The 13,396-nt window shown below is 42.1% G+C and overlaps 1 long non-coding RNA gene across 1 annotated transcript in view; it reads right to left on the reverse strand.

The window, feature by feature from the left end:
- Positions 1-704: 704 nt before the first annotated feature.
- Positions 705-13,396, reverse strand: part of LOC109303337 — a 48,439-nt gene continuing 35,747 nt past the window's right edge. The window contains exons 2-4 of the long non-coding RNA XR_002099061.1: positions 10,392-10,599; positions 2,149-2,278; positions 705-1,628 (exon numbers count right to left, since the gene is read on the reverse strand). This is a non-coding gene — a long non-coding RNA (uncharacterized LOC109303337). The remainder of the gene's footprint in view (positions 1,629-2,148; positions 2,279-10,391; positions 10,600-13,396) is intronic.

A 13,396-nucleotide genomic window follows, 5' to 3' on the forward strand; every position in this document is an offset into this window, starting at 1 on the left:
AATCTGAAAGAAAGGGTTGGTCACAGCCTTCTCATCAGATGGAGCTGGTGAAAGTCATTCCTAGCCCCAGCCACTACCTGAAGATCAAGGTGCAGCAGAGGACCCAGGGGTACCCCCAGACTCCTAACCATACTGACAAGGGGAGGCTGAACCCCTTCAATGATAGGTATCTCATTCTCTCCCATGTCAAACTGTCTGTCCACCAGCATCAACTCTGTCTTGTCTAGATTCAGTTTCAGTTGGTTCACCTGCAGTAAGGTACTGGAAAAAAAACTGAGGTTTCAGAAGAGAAGGAGTGGTTGAGCTGGGTGTCATCAGTATACTGATGGCACCTCACTCTAAATATCTGCATAATCTCACTCAGAAGCCTCATATACACATTGAACAGGAGAGGTCACAAGATGTAGCCCATGGGGACCCCATAGGAAAGGTCCTAAGGTCCTAAGCACTCGACCATCACCACCCTCTAGGACTTTCCTGCTCAGAAACAGCAGAAACAATGTAGAGCAGTCCTACAAATACCACCAGTTCATGTAAACACTTTATCAGTACTTCAAGGCCAATTGTATTAAAAGTCACTGAAAGATCTAGTAAGAAAAGCAGGGCAATGTTTCCTTTGTTGAACATGGTACCTGTGCTCTGTTCAGGCCAAAAGCCAGACTGACAGGGCCCTAAGAATCCCATGGCATTTAGATGCTCCTGGAGCTGCTGGGCAAACACCCTTTCACTGACCTTCCCCAGAAAGGGTGGGAGGGAGGTGGGGTGCGGAGGAAGGGTTAGAGAAGGATGAAAATTGGCTGGAGATTCAGTGTCAAGCAATATTTTCTTGAGTGGGGGTGGACAGTCACAGACTTAAAAATGTCCAGAACCCTGTCCTCCTGAAGGGAGGTACTGAAACCCTTCACCAGCAGTGGCCCCAGTCTCCCCGAGCTGGATTTTATAAGCCAGTATGGGCACGTGGCCAGGTCACAACTGGTTGCCCTCTTCCCTCCACCCAAACACACCCTCTGCATCAATGGGCAAAAGGAATTTAAAATGAACCATTTAAAGGGGACTTAACTTCCTCACCCACAAACTCTGACTCTGCAGCAAAAGTGGAGGTCCCTAAGCCATGTTGGATATGGGCTATTCTGTCTGCAAAATAGATTGAACAGTACAAAAAAAGGGAGATGGCAGAAGGGAAACCAGAGGGAGGAAAAAACATTACAATATGTTACTGCTGCATTTAAATGAGAAAAATAGTGGTTCTAATTGTATTTTACAAGCAAACTTGAAACCACTAACAACATTTGTCTAATTACTTGATGCAGTTTGAATAAATCTACTCTTACCATTGGATATTTTGTAGCAAAGGGCCAGAGTTTCTTATGATTTATAACGTTTTTTTCACTGAAGTAAGAATTCAGCCATGCATGTCTTGATTCACACCAATACAGGAAATTGGAAAACCAACTTCAAACTCCCCCTTGTTTTCACTGTAAAATCTTCAGCTAATCAGAACTTCTACTTTCATTCGCAGCTTGTTTAGGTCAGTGCTCTACATTGTTTCCCAATCAGGGTGATAGCACCCAAAATCTGACCCTCTGTTTGCTCTTCAGAACGAAGAAATGGTCTGTGTCTGTCTCCACCTATATAAAATGGGTGGGAACAGCAGAAATGATTAAATGTGAGAGAAAGGACTGATTTTATTGACATGACATCAGTGTAGCCTTAAGTCAGGAGGGTTTCACTAACCCAATATTGTTTAACATCCTCTTATCCTAAATGTTTGTCTACATTTCAGTCAAAGGTGTCGTGCAGCCTGTGAAGATGTAAGTGAGCCAGCTTAAACTGGTTATCTCAGATAACTATTGTTAGAAGCACAACTATAGCATACATAGAGCTAAATACTGGAGTATTTACTCAGCTTCTCTGGCAAATAGTGCTGTTGCTATACTACTACCATTCCAGAGGTGGCTAGTTTAAAGCTATATATCTATATATAAGCTATATAGCTTATATCTACCGAAACTACAACCACTATCAGAGTTGCTTTGTAGATGTACCTTATGATTAATTAGGAGTTAAGTATTACCTTAAATGTAACACACACACGCATATTAATAAACAACAAATTAAAATTAAAGTGTCTCAGCTACTGATATGTACTTTCTTGGGTTTGGCTTGCTTAGAAGATAGAAGCCCGTAAAACAATCACCCTGAAGAATGAGTTCTACAGGGGGTTAACTTCAAATATTTGTTCAGATAATGATGTGGGAATTGGGCAAGAAATCAAGATCTATAAAACAAAAAATTCATGATTATTTTACTTGGATGGAAGAGAGACAAATCGTGATGTTCTTATTTGTTTCAGTTTAACATGGACCAAATCTCATCATCAGTTTTCAAGCATAGGGCTCCACTGAAAAAAATGAGGAATTCTTGCTAACTCATTGTTAAAAATCATTCAGTCCCTGTTTCTACTGTTGCATTACCTCGTTCCTTCTGCCCCGTACAGTCAATTAACACATAACATTGCAAAATAGCTCTTCAGTGCCAAGTCATGAAACAAACCATAATGACCCTGAACTTTGGCTACTACCTAGAAGTGCATTAAACCCAGGAAAGTGGAAAAGAAAAGTCATTTTTGTGTCGCTGGGTCCTAGGCTGGCCATAGGCTATGCTGGTCATCCAGGAGATCATAACCCCTTTCTCCTAGCCACGGTGGCCCTGCCAGCTGCAAGGAATGGGATGGCATAGTCCCTGTTAAGTCAAATCCGCACCACTGGGAGAATCTTTTTATATCAAAGTGACCTTCTCACAGAGGTCTGTCATAGAGCAAGGGAGAATCTGAGCTATTACATGAAATATTTCATGGTAAAAGCACATCATCTCATGAACACCAGCACAAAGGCTCAGATGTCAAGTTTCATTGTGTCAGACAGAATGGCACATTTAACATGTTTGAAAGCTCATGCCAGTTTGATAGATGTATTTGGTTCATATAAGTGAGATTTTCAGATGTTTTCAACCCTTGCTAGTTCTGCTGCCATTGAAGTCAGTAGGGAATTTATGGAGAGCTTTAAAAAAATCATACCACTACCAAGAAACACCAGTAAAAATCAACATAAAACTTTCAGACTTGAAGAACTTTTGATACGTAACAATGGTATATATTCAGTGGGATCTGGGGCACACTGGGCATGTCTACAAGAGTCGCTTAATATACAGTAGACTAATTCTACTGTGCATTAGCACATCACAGCAAAAGCCGTGCTGATACACTAATGTGCAACAGAATTACTCTCCTGCACATTAAGCATCACCAGACGACTGCGCCAGCACTCCTGTGCATTAGCGTTGGCTACTGAACATTTAGTTAGTACCTGTTATTGCAGGTACTAAACTTAATGCACAGTAGCAACAGTGCATTAATGTACACGTAGATTCGCCCACTATAGCATTACAGCTCCTATTCACTCCCACAATGTAGATTAGCCTGAGTGCATCTATACTCACAATGTGCATGTAAAAGTAAAGCATATAATTATCCTCAGGGTCAGAATGTGGCTTTTGCAGTAGAACTGTTAGTACCCTTTTAATAAAACATGCAATAATTGCAAAGAAGGCTAGGAAAGCCCTGTGAAATGGAACAGACACAACAAAGTAAAGAGTCAGCAGGAGGGAAGTATTAATACACTACTCAGTAGCAATAACTATTGTTTAGCACTTAATGGAGGCTGCCCTGTTATGTTTTCTGATGCATGAAGCACCAAACTCATACACCTCAAAATAGATTACATTTACTTTAGATTTCATAGTTTCATAGTTGGTAGGGTCAGAAGGGACCTGAGCAGATCATCAAGTCCGACCCCCTGCTGTGGCAGGAAAGGGTACTGGGTCAAATGACCCCAGCAAGGTGTTCATCCAGCCTTCTTTTAAAGACCCCCAGGGTAGGAGCCAGCACTACTTCTCTTGGAAGTTGGTTCCAGGTCCTAGCCGCCCTGACAGTGAAGTAGCGCCTTCTGATATCTAGCCTAAATCTACCCTCTGCCAGCTTGTGTCTGTTGTTTCTAGTCACTCCTTGTAGTGCTCAGGGGAACAGGGACTCCCCCAGTGCCTGCTGGTCCCCTCTGACTAGTTTGTAAACGGCCACTAGATCCCCCCTCAGCCTTCACTTGTGGAGGCTGAACAGGTTCAGGTCCCGTAGCCTCTCCTTGTAGGGCCTGCCCTGCTGACCCCTGATCATGCGGGTGGCCCTCGTCTGGCCCCCTCCATGTTGTCCACATCCCTCCTGAAGTGCGGCGCCCAGAACTGGACGCAGTACTCCAACTGCAGCCTGACCAGGACCAGGATCACCTCCTTGGACCTGCTCGAGATGCATCTGTGGATGCATGACAAGGTGCAGTTAGCTTCCTGTCTGTGTCCCCACACTGCCAGCCCATGTTCATTGTGGCGTCAATGATGACTCCAAGATCCTTTTCTGCCTCTGCACTGACAAGAAGGGAGTTCCCCAGCCGGTAAGTATGCTGCTGGTTCTTCCTCCCTAGGTGCATCACCTTGCACTTGTCAGTGTTGAACCCCATCCTGTTCCCATCGGCCCACCCCTGTAACCTGTCTAGATTCGATTGCAGCCTATTCCTTCCTTCTAGTGTGCCCACTTCTCCCCACATCTTGGTGTCATCTGTGAATTTGAACAGGGTGTTTTATACCCCCTCGGCCAAGTCTCTGATGAAGATGTTGAACAGTGCAGGCCCGAGGACCAAACCCTGGGGGACCCCACTGCCCACATCCCTCCAGGTCGAAAGTGACCCATCCACTACCACTCTCTGGGTGCAGCCCTCCAGCCAGTTAGTGACCCATCTGACTGTGTAGGTGTCGACACCACAATCTCCTATTTTTTTTTTTATGAATGGGGTGAGAGACAGTGTCGAAGGCCTTCCTAAAGTCCAGAAAGACTATATCCACTGTACCACCTGCATCTAAGGATTTGGTGACCTGGTCATAAAAGGTCACCAGGTTGATCTGACAAGACCTGCCCCTAATGAACCCATGTTGATTGTCCCTGAGCAAAGTCTCTCTTGCTGGCCCCTCGTGGACTTGCACCAAGATAATTCTCTCAAAAAGCTTCCCCAGGACTGAGGTAAGACTCATGGGCCTATAGTTACCTGGGTTCTCCTTCCTCCCTTTAAAGAAAGCATTTAAAGAAGGCAATGTGGAAAGAACACATTTAAAGTGCCCATGACAGTGACAGCCTTCTGACTCAGACTGTAATGTTCTGCAACTCCAACATATAAAATGGCAGTTGCCTCCCAGCCAGCCCTGCAGCTGTAGAAAAACACTTCTATATTTAAAGGTACAGTGCCCAGAAACAGAATGGTAATGTCAGAGTTCAAAGTAGGTACAAGCAGGACCAGAATGGCACCAAGCCAGGTGAAGAGGTGACTAAACTCTCTCCCTTCCCTCTTGGGGTGAAGTTACATGCTATATTTAGACCATACTAAATCTGCAGAACGTTCATCAGTGTTAAAGTTAAAATGTGCTGTGAGTAATTGCACATTAAGGCTTAATACCATTTCTTGCCTGCATAGTGCTAACTTGCTAGAGGGCTGGTGAGCAGGGGTGTGGCTAGGAGCCAGGATACCTGGGTTCTATTCTTGCTTGGTTGGGGGGGGTGAGCAGATAGGGGGCTGGAAGAGGGACATCCTGGGATTCTGGAGGATTGAAAATTGTTAAATTTATCTCAGAAGGCTGAAGTTACCCTAACACAAGCTAGATAGCACAGCCCAGAGTTAATCCTAGTCTGAAGTGGCATAATTTTGAGACACTCGAGGACACTTAGCATGAGCTAGCAAGCTTTAATGTATGGACACTTGCATTTTAAATGCCCTTAGTATGGTCAACAGGGTGCATTTACACAAGCGCTTTAATGTTCATTAGCCTATTTTAATGCACATTAAACATCACTTAAAAACCCTGCACTTTTGCTAATGCATGTTAAAATAGGCTAATGTGTATTAAGTGTCACTTAAAAACTGTGCTCTTAAGTTAATGAACATTAAGACAGGCTAATGCACATTTTCCTACTACCTCACAATGGAGGGCACCTATACACATGCAGAGAGGCTGCACTGATGCATTGTAATTATAACATGTCAGAACAGACTCAATTAATCGATTCTGCTGGAATGTGGTAAACACTGTGCTTCTGCAGAATCCAGTGTCACGTATATCAGCATCCCCATACTGAAAAATGGCAGTGAGGGTGCTTTAACTATCTCATTTCAGCTTCAAATGCCCTGTTGGACCTGGTTCTGGCCACAGGCGATGACCTGGTAAGGGAAGTGGTACTGGCTCCTACCCTGGGGGTCTTTAAGAAGAGGCTTGATGCCTACCTGGCTGGAGTCATTTGAGCCCAGTTTTTCTCCTGCCCAGGCAGGTGGTCGGACTTGAAGATCTACAAGGTCCGTTCCAACCCTACTTTTATGATTCTGTGATTCTATGATTTAGTTAAAGTGCCCCTGCCACCATTTTTCAGTGCAGGGATGCTGACACATGTGATGCTCCAGGCACTCCCTGACCCCCTGGAGCATGTCTATAAATGCTTGGAGGTATTAGATTTAATGCATATTTAGTAAAGCATATTGATGCACAGGTAAACACACTCCATCCTGTTACCCTTAGTCTCAGGGTGAAGTTATACATTACACTTACACTGTACACTTAGTCTGATACCTGGGCAACCTCTCTTTCCACCCACAATACAAAACCACACACTTATCTTGCAAATGTCTGTTGTGTGCATGCTGTCCTGTTACAAATTTAGCCCAAAGGAAAAGCCTGGAAGAATTTCTTCTTATTTTTCTCACTGATTAAACTTGTCCATATTCTGAATACCCTATTGTAAGCTTTATCAAACATAAGAATTGAAATACAATGAATTGCTTAAATGCCCAGTTACTGACTGTGCTCATCAAAAAGTATTAACATGCTCTTTTTTGCCTTTGAAAATTCCCCAGGCTGTTCTCCAAGTTTCCCCTTGGAGTCTGCCTTGAAAATTTGCCATCAGCTGAAGCTACGTGAAGGAATTATCAGTCTCCCTCTGCCTCCCTTATCCCCTCCAATTCTATATTTTCCTGCTTATTCTTTTAGGCTGGTGGATAGAAATAAAAACCATTTGATTCCCAGGGTCTGATATAAGCTTTCATTTTCCAAATAGCCTTGATAAACTAGTACTGATCAATGCTTAAGGGTGTGCTTGGACTCCACATTCAAGCTACCCCTATACTCTGCCCTTGATTCTGCATCTATTTCAATTAAGAAAATATTGAAGGAAATGCCACTTATTTCTAAATAAAAAGCTTTCAAGCTATCCTTACAGACTGCTTTGAGGTATGATACTGATCAAAGCTGCTTTGAGGAATCGTCTGTTCTGCTTGGAATAGGATAGTACACTGTCTATAAAAGCATTAATGAAATGTAAGGTATTAAAGCAGACAGTACATTGTTTTAGAAGTAGAGGTGAGAGAACTTCAAATGCTTCCAAATTTATTAAAAATCAGCAGTTTCATGGGTACAAGGGAATGGAAGGGACCTCCTGAATCATGTAGTCCAGCCCCCTACTCTCACAGAAAGCAATGTCCTATCATCCCTTTCAAAAACTGATTGAGCTCCATCTTAAAACTAGTCAAGGTATTTGACCCCAGTGCTCTCATCAGAAGTCTCTCCTAAAGCCTCACTCCTCTGCAGGGTAGACTCTCCTCATTTTCAGGATAAATTTATTTCTCTCCAATTCATTCTTATACCAACATTGTCCTTTACCTTAAATAGCCTTTTTTCTCACCTGGGATTTTATCCCTGATGCATTCAGAGAGAGTAATCATGCCCCCACTCTGTTTTGCTGGGCGAAAAAAGGCAGGCTCTTTCAGTGTCCTCCTCTAATATATACTTTCTTTCTCCCTAATCATCTTAGTAACTTTTCTCCATTGGTTCTGTCTCAGTATGAATTCAACTTATTTGAACATGGCTGACCAGAACTGAATGCACTATTTTAGATGCTTGTCACTAGCATTAAACTTCCCTACTTCTACTGGAAGTATCTTGTAAATACAGTATAGTCCCACCATTTTTGTCTCTGTCAAAATGTTCCTTCTCCTCTCTCTTGTGTTTGCATTTAGCCTCCCTTCTGCTTTCTTTTCTGCCTTCCACTTCCAGTCCTTGTGGTTTTCCATCTTCCCTTCTCCACCACCTCACAATTGTTCTTTATCCTTATTCTCTTTGTCCTTGCAACCTCATTTAATTTTGGCCATTGCCCATCCATTTGAGTTCATCAACCCAGTGTCTTGTCTGTATGCCTTCCTCTATGCCATGCCACCAGTGTCGCCTGCCTTTCAGCCACTGACGGGAGGTTCAGAACCTACTTCTCATGATTACATCAGTGTAAATTAGAAGTAACTCCACTGAAGTAAAAGGGTTTTCATTTGCAGAAAACCTATGTAAGTGAGAAGAAAATTGGGTCTGCTGTTTTCAGAGCCATTGGCTGAATAGGCTGATGAACTAGTGGCGTGTAAAAAAAAATAAGGAAAGCTATACAGGTTAGGGTTACTCACCCAGAACTTTCCATGGACATTTCCATGGAAATTTCTGGTTCAGTGCAGGAAAGCCAAGCTTGTCAGGTCTGAGGAGAATTTGTAATTGCTCAGCTATATTTATGCTTTTAAGTTCTCTGAACTGATTTGCTCAGCTCCAATTTAATTTTAGTACTTTCAGGGACTTTTTTATTGTTAAGTGTATTGTATATGAAAGGTTTTATTTGGGATGGGAGGAGCAAAGACAGCTTTTAGAAACTGCCAGAAATGCTTTCATGCCCTTGCAACATGATTTGCCAATGAGAAGCTGTTTCGATGATGTAATGCCAACTTGTACTCACTCTCCTGGTTGAGAATAATGACTCTTGAATTGCTGCCCTTGAGGGGGAGTTCTATGAAAGATTGAAGAAGTTTATTTCCCCAACTTGCCATTCACTTTACCCTCTTATGAAGCTCAGCTGTTCTTATAAATCAGCCAAAGAGCCTTAATTGCTATACCTCCTAACAAAACAATGAGCAAGCTCAAAATCATGTCAATAACAACTAGAAAGAGGGTTAAAATGAAACACACGCTCTCCTGCCAACCTGGGGCACAAATAACAAGCTACCTGCCATGCACTGCCCAACATAGTAAATTTAAATTTATTAAGTGAAATGCTGTAGCAAAGATTAAAAAACAAAGCCAAAAAAACCCAACCCAACAACAAAAACCCCCGTTACAATCTGTACGGGAACTGCAATTAAATGGAACAACTGCTACAGTGAAAGTTAAAACCTTAACAACTTTGATAATGTCCCTTTAAATTACATTTGTTAAATACAATGAAGCTAAAGTGTTCCGTGGTTATGCATATATTTCTAACAAATGACTGAACAAATATTTGGCTCATAACCATGAACTAGATGGTATGACATTTGCCTGAGAAAATGAATTACTTTAACATGTGTTGTATAAAATATAAGATAATCTGTATTTGGATGTTGTATAATGCTTCTCAGTTACTAAGTTATTACCAAAGGAAATTTACAAGAAATAAACAAGAAACACTCATAGATGCTGTAAATGTCATGTTATGCTCAAGGGCTTTTTGCGGCTGAATAATTTTTATGTGGATGAGGAGTCTAGGCTCATGTAGCAATAAGTCAAGTTAGAATGAGTTAATTTTTACATTTGCATATAATTTTGTTGTTATATAATGTACCCGGGACATTTCTATTTCCAGTGATAGAGCCTCAGTATAATGAAGAAGACGAAATCAAATCAGATTAACCTTAGCAACTCTGTGTATACTTAGTACAGAATATAAAATTGTTTGGATTTGAGGAAAAGTGAATATTAAACAAATAAGGAACTAAGCAGCATCTTATCAATAGTACATTTGACCAAATAGGCAAAGTGGTAAATTACTAGCACTTTTTTGTATTTTTATGTGGGTGGGAGGACTCTTATTTATCAATTTTAAGTACAGATGGTCCCCTTCCTGCATGGCTCAACTCTCCTAAATTAAACAGGTTCAGTCAATTCCATAGCTGTGTTGTCCATCCCATTCTATTGTCTGAATCATCTACTATGGGGTCTGAGACTGTGCCTTGGGAGGAGTTGGGAGGAACCAGATTGGAGAGACATATATATTGCCAATATCTATCTGTAGGGATACAGGTTTAGATATGGAACCTAGCAGGAACCCTGTTAAAAAAGTAATGGAATTAGTGGCAGTTCACCAAGGATGAATACGGCCCATTGTTTAGTGCCAAAATGCCAAGTGCTAGAGTTTTGTTCCCTTGTTATATTTTTCCCATATACAGAAAGAACCATATACTTACTTACACAGGAACTGCATACCAGGTCAGAAAAATGCTCCACCTTGTCTGGTATGTTGTTGCCAGTAGTGTCAAGTCCTGCTAATCTTCTGACCTTATTTATATCTTGAGAAAATGTGTTATATCCACTCATTGTGCTATGTGGAAAAGCATTCCCTTTGCCAGTCCTTGATACAGTGCCTTTCAAATCCATTAAAATTCTTCTTGTAGTCTAAGCAAAAGTAAAATAGGAATGCTTAAGCCAAAACATGCCTCAGTTGCCTGAGCTATAAATGGGTACCTGGGTATCAGATTGGGCAATCAGCTGCAATCTGGCATCAATGGCATTTGTGCTGTTGGCTACAGAAACTAGTAAGCCTTAACCATGCTAGCCCAGTTGGGCATCTTGGTTTCAGCAGACCTTTGATCTTTGATCACTTTCTATAGACCATTTGATATTTTGTATAGCTTTCACATACATCTTGTCTCTACCCTAAAATACATCTCAGTCTCTGGATGCGTTTATATGCCTCTGACCATATGCATTACCTGCCTCTGAAACTCTTCTGTCTCTGATGGTTATCCTTTTAGGGATAGAATGCTCAGAGCTGAACACAATATTCCAGGTATACCATTAAATTATAATTACATATTACAGGCAGTCCTCAACTTACAATGTTTTGAGTTACAACATTTCACATTTACAACGTTTAGAAATTGACACCCTGTTTCAACTTTATGACATCAGTTTCGACTTGACAACACTTGATCCAATGCAACGCCTTGCCAGCAAACAAGTTCGCTCATCTCCCTGGAGAACATCTGTCCAAACTTCCTTGGACGCTTTCTTTAAGAAAGCAGACAAGACTCCAGAAAAACCTGCAGCCAAAACTCCTAAGACTCCAGCCAACAACCCTTTAGAAAGTCCAACCAAGAGCCTTTCAAAAAACCCAGCAAAGTCACCTCAAAGAAGTCCTGCCAAATCAATATGATTGCTATTTACAATATAAATACATTAATGTAGCTATATTACTCATCTATAATTGATCAAGTACAAAATTCTGGGGTATTTTTGGTGAAAACAGGGTATCGGGGCTTGGTTCAGGAACCAATCCCCCATTTAGAACATTGTTTCTTATGAGAAAATTGGTTCTGAGCTACATTTTGACTTAAGACGCAATTTTCAGGAACCAATTGTGTTGTAAGTTCAAGGACTGCCTGTATTGCTTTATGTGTTATCCATCCTATTTCATCCTATCATCTTGTTTGTTGTTTTGACAAGTGATTTGCACTGTCCTGTTCCCAGTGACACCCAGATTCTTCCCTGACTTTTTATTTTAAAACTCAGCAACAATATGATACTTTAAATTATTCCCTGCAAGATAGTGTTTCCCAGACATAGTCCTTTACCTTTATCAACACTGCCACACCTTTGTTGTCTTATTGTTTATGTTAGCTAGAACCTTCTAGAATTCCATGGTCATCTCTGGCTTGGGGTACCTTGAATAAGTTCATGTAACTTCAGATTTTGCCATTTCACTATTCCTTATATTTTCCAGAACATTAATAAATATTCAGAACAGCACTGGCCTCAATTTGGGAGCCTGTGGTATGATAATATTCACATTACACCCAAAAATGACATAAAAATATTAAGATTGGAAAATCAAGCCTTCAAAAGTTAGGGAAAGCTGGAATAAAGGTTGCCTATGCAACTTTAATTTAGCATCCTGTGCATAATTACACATATGCATTATGATAGTCTTTCAGTTCATGATCATGTACTATTTCTCAGTGGGGCCTTGGCCTCATTCAATGCATGGTTAGGTAGTTATTTAATATTTCTGATCCAGAAAGTGGTCATTTGCCCATGGTGCTTATTACCTACCTACATGGACAACATACAATGCACAGGAAAGCCTAGAAAAAAATGTTCTATAGAATTGCATTTATTTTGGTTGCACATGTACTTAGTAGGATAGGTAAGTCAGAGGCATAGCAGGGCAGCCCTGCACTGTGGGACAGCTATGATGCATGGGGCAGTGCCAGTGCTGATGGTGGTGGCTCAGTTAGTTGCTGTTGCAGTGGTGACAATTTTTGCACCCCCTAAGGCTGCTGCCAAAGTCATGCCCCCCTCCCCAACCTTCAGTTGCACTACTGGGTAGATAAAGTTTGTTTCATTGTCTTAGAATATTGTCTGTGGGCTTCAAAGAAGTGAGGCCTGACATTTAAATGGATTTTAAAAGATCTGTAACCTGGGCGGTACTCCAAGAGGTACCCTCTCTCCAATTGAAGGGATCAAAGCAGGTGCACAAGCGCTGTGGGAGGTGTAGGGACTCTCCTCCCCCTATAGAGCAGAGCCAGATCACCAGTGGGGCCTTAACCATGTACCTTTTAATGAGCGAACAGTACTGGGAACATAACAGGCATAAATCAGAGGGTATAGCGGACACTAGAAAGCCCCGAGGGGGCAGGATTCAACAAAGGTTAGACACTTACAATCACTGACAAAAGACAGGGTTAACAAAATGTAAAACACAAACAGCAGAACAAACAATACTGGTTGGGGAAATATAAAAGGCACAAAATACAAAATGTCAAATGACAAGGATTGTAGGCCTAGGTACCTGGAGGGGGGGGAAAGAGGGAAAACACAATGATCCCTTCTACTGCAACAAGGATTTCTCCCTGTTACTTCACTCACCCCCAGTCACCCCAGCTGGGACTTCATCTCCAATCTCCCACATGGCAGAAACTCTACCACACAGCCACCAGTGCTGGTACTGTACCAAGCTGCTAGGGGTCTTGACCTTCCCGGAGCCCCGGTCTCACATCGAGCTGCCCGGCCTCTCACTGGAGGAGCTGGAAGCAGAGCTGGGAACCTCTCAGGTCACTGCTCAGATCCTTGGAGCTGGGGAGCCTCTCCTGCTGGCCACAGCCTCTCATAGGGGATCCTGGAGCCCAGCAGGGAGCCTCTCCTGCCGGCTGCATGCTGCGCTGCTGAGGGTCCCACTGCTGCCTGCAGGTCC

This window comes from Gavialis gangeticus, unplaced genomic scaffold (assembly GCF_001723915.1).
Source record: "Gavialis gangeticus isolate Ggan-Ray unplaced genomic scaffold, GavGan_comp1, whole genome shotgun sequence".
Lineage (NCBI taxonomy): Eukaryota > Metazoa > Chordata > Crocodylia > Gavialidae > Gavialis > Gavialis gangeticus.